General features: G+C 42.6%; 1 protein-coding gene across 1 annotated transcript in view; it reads right to left on the bottom strand.

The window, feature by feature from the left end:
- The window catches only part of LOC101655357 (major histocompatibility complex class I-related gene protein), a 33,579-nt gene that overhangs the window by 28,830 nt on the left and 589 nt on the right, over positions 1-4,160 (bottom strand). The window lies entirely within an intron of this gene.

Here is a 4,160-nt window from a genome sequence, read left to right as displayed (position 1 = left end):
TAGATCTATTTCCCTATCATTATATAAAATATATTTACATATGTACATGCCTGTATTTAGACCTCTATAAATGTCCTTTGCCTCCTAATTCTTTCTTCTATTTCTACAAAAGTTATTTTCAATGAATTTTCATTAGTCTTGCAGATTTTTATCACGACACTTCTGGCATCTAAGGCCATGTTTTCCAACTAACTACCCTTCTTTATTTCCAACTTTTACATTCGAATTATCAGTAATTACCAATGCATCTTGGGTGTGTGTTTGGGTATCAGTTTCAGAGGGCAGAATTTGATTTAAAAACTTCAGTTTCGTCAGTTTTGGCATTAGTAGTTTGTGCACAACATTGAGTCCCAGTCATATGAATGGGTCTTCCTTGTAGGCAGATGGATACCATCCTATCACTGACAGCACTGGACTTCAGGAGGGATCTGGAACTATTCTTGTTGACAATGAACGTGATGCCATTCCTCTTCAACTTGTCCTTCCTGGAATAGGAGACCATATGATTTCCAGGTTCAAAATGGTCAAACACAATCTACTTCAGCTCTCTAATGTTTAGGACATTGATTTTTATGCATTTCATTTCATTTTTGGCAATTTCCAAACTTCATACTCCAGATAGTCAATGCTCCAAATATTAATAGGTGTTTGCAGCTGTTTCTTCTCATTCTGAGTTGTGTTCTTGAAAAGTGTTCCATAGTAAATATATATTTGGATGCCCCAAAAAATGTCCTTTGTCCTCATGAGGGAGGGGGGAGCGGGGAGGGAGGGGAAAAAGTAGAGGTTTTAGTGGAGAGAAAATGTTTTGAGAATGATGTACAAATGCACTTTACACAATTGATGTGTGTATGGATTGTGATAACAGTTGTATGAGCCCCTAATAAAATGTTTTTTAAAAAAAGTCCTTTGTCATCTGTCTTAATTTGGATTTTATAAAATCAAAGTATTCAAGTAGTCATGCGTTTGATCTTCTCTCCAATTTTTGGCAATCCTCCAGAGCAAGAGGAGAGCAGTCAATGGATTTTAAGTGAGAATAGACATTCCAAGTAGTGAGAAGGGAAAAAAAAAATCCACCAATTAGTGCAGATTCTCAGATTTAAATGCATTCAATGTCAATCAAGAAGACAGTATTAAGAGAGTGAAATATTGTTTTGGAGAAATTTCTGCTATATCTACCATGGCAACATCTCCATGGAAACAGACTAGAGGCATTGCCAGGGCTACTAATTCTACAGCAAATGCCCATATTGCTTGTGTTAACTCTGAACTCAAGGTCTCTAATCTGCAAGCTTATCTTTTAACACTAGCCCAGTTTGCAGCCTGAAGGGCTTAGCCATCGTCACTCCTTGTCTAGGAAGGACGCCACCATTCCTGAAGCAGATTGACATGGCAGGTTGATTTGTCCACAAAATCCAGAGTACCAGCAACAGACCGCCCTGCACTGTTTCAAGATGAAACACAAAGCACATAGGGCTACGCGAGAGAAATCCCATGCATGCCCCTTGCCTGACTACATTCACCCACATCACCGGTTCAGTTGCACTCAGGCTAAAAAGAACATGATGAGTTGTACAAATAATGAAGCAGGGGTCACCACCCCACCCCCCATATAAATTCTCTAACTACAGTAAACCACAGAGAACCTTCAATTCCTTATGGACATTATTATTTTAGAATTCAAATTCACTCAGTAAGCATTTGTCAGTACCTTGAGGAGCCCTGATAGCATAATGGTCATGCTTTGGGCTGCAATCCACAAGGTCAGCAGTTTGAAACCACCAGCCATTCTGCAGGAGAAAGATGGGGCTTTCTACACTCCTACAGAGTTACAATCTCAGAAATTCACTAGGGCAGCTCTACCCTGTACTATAGAGTCACTATAAATTGGCATCTACTCAAAGGTAGTGAGTTTGTTTTTTTTAAATCAGTGTATACAAGGAAGAGTCCTGGTAGAGCAGTGATCTATGAATTGATCTGCTAACCACAAAGTCGGTGGTTCTAATCCACCAATGGCTCCATAGAAGAAAGATGAGGCTATCTATTCCTGTAAAGATTTAAAATATTAGAAATTCAAAGGGGCAGTTCTAGTGTGTCCTATAGGGTCACTATGAGTCAGAATTGAGTTGATGGCATTGGGTTTGGTTTGGGGTTTTTATTGTACACAGGAAATAGTCTTTACCCAAGATGGTCCCCTAAAGAGACCTCAATGAAAGAACTCCTTGAAGAGATATGGTCAAGTTAAGGAAATAAGAGATAATGAGGCACCAAGAGAGTAGCACTTATGGGAATTTGCTACCACCTCTAGGTTTGAAGAGATACGAGTAGCAAACGAGTTAGAATGTGAAGGGGACATTCAGGGAAGCTATACTCTGAAGGGGCCCAGCAACTTCTAGAAACAGTAAAGAGAGGAAAGAGCAAGAAAGTCATGTACCAACCTCCCTTTCCTCCCTGATCTCTGTTCTCTTCTTTCCTATTGGCTGAACCCAAACAGATCAACCAGCATGAGAAACTTGGTGAAGCATTCTGTAGCAGTCCGCCTCCCGGGGCACGGATCAGGACAGAGAATGACAGAGGGGTCTGAAGGAGAAGAACTGTTCCAGTATGATTTTAGCTGTTCCATAATGACTTTTACAACATATGAATTCCATCTCTCATTGCACCAGTTACCAGAGTTTACATTCAGAGGCACTGTGGCATTGTGGAAAAGGCACAGACCAGTGGCTCTCGACCTGTGGGACTTGACCCTGTTGGGGGTCAAACCACCCTTTCACAGACATAGCCTGATTCATAACAGTAGCAAAATTACAGTTATGAAGTAGCAATGAAAATAGTTTTATGGTTGGGGGGTCACCACAACATGAGGAGCTGTATGAAAGGGTCACAGTGTGAGCAAGGTTGAGAAGCACTGGCATAGATGGAAGGCCAGTACACCTGGGTCCTACTTCAGTGTGATGTGAACCCTAATCAATCCCTCTAGACCAGGTTTCCTCGTTTGTCAATGAGGATATTTTCCTAGCCTATCACAAGATTAATGAGAACATTGCATGATAGAATATAATTAAGGACTACTGTTATCATATTACAGGGCCATGGTGGCACAGTGTGTTACAGTTGGACTGCTAGTTGCAAAAGTTGGTGGTTCAAGTCCACAGGCTGCTCCATGGGAGAAAGATGAGGCTATGGCTTCTGTAAAGAATGACCACGTTGGAAAAGCAGACGGAGCCATTCTACTCTCCCCTCTATGATCACTGGAGTCGGAATCAACTCCAGGGCAGTGGGCTTTTTAGGAGGGGAGGGGGCCCAGAAGGGGGGAGATTTGTGTTGTCATATTATTATAGGGAATTCCTTGAGAATCATAAACCCAACCCAACCCACTGACATCCAGTCTATTCCAAGTCATTTCAACCCTACTGGGCAGAGCAGAAGAACTCCATAGGGTTTCTTAGACGGTAAATCTTTACAAGAGCGGACAGCCTCACCTTTCTCCCACAGAGCAGCTGTTGGGCTTGAACTGCCAACCTTGCAGTTAACAACCCAGTGCTTAACTCACTGTACTGCCAGGGCACCTCTAAGGAGCATGCACAGGAAGTATATAAGCTTTTTAATTTCTAGAGAGGGGGCTCTTGTCCTTTATTTCTCTCCTCCCTTCTTTCTAGCCTCCGCCTGTTACTTTTCCCTCCATTCCTTCCCATTTCTGACTTGAATGGTGGGACTTTCTGGATTGCATTTCCATAGAAGCAGGAACGATGCCTGTCTTGTTGACTGTCATAACCCCCAAAAGTGCCTGGCACATGGTAGGTCCATCGATATTTGTGGAATTAATACATGATTGATTTGGAGGATCCTTCCTGTCGTGTTCATGAGTCACCACCAACAGCAGAGACCTAGTCTGTGTTCTGCACACTGCCGACCACTGGCCCTGCGTGTGCAGCCTTCAGCTGGGAGCGCAGCTTCTTAGGGCAGAGGGCTTCCAGTGCTGAGAGCCTCTGGACCTTCTCAGATATTGGGCCAACAGAAGCATTCATCTTCCCAGGAACATGGGCACCTCCGTCAACAATGAAACCTTCCTCTTTCGACTTGATGGATATTTGTTACACCCAGTAAACTAGTTCCGGGGCATGGCTTTATCTTTCTTGCATCTTGTGTTACAGTTGGGACTT

This window comes from Echinops telfairi, unplaced genomic scaffold, assembly GCF_000313985.2.
Source record: "Echinops telfairi isolate 266 unplaced genomic scaffold, ASM31398v2 ScPeMD7_7424;HRSCAF=8462, whole genome shotgun sequence".
In the NCBI taxonomy this organism is placed as follows: Eukaryota; Metazoa; Chordata; class Mammalia; order Afrosoricida; family Tenrecidae; genus Echinops; species Echinops telfairi.
This window is presented reverse-complemented; position numbering and strand designations above follow the sequence as displayed.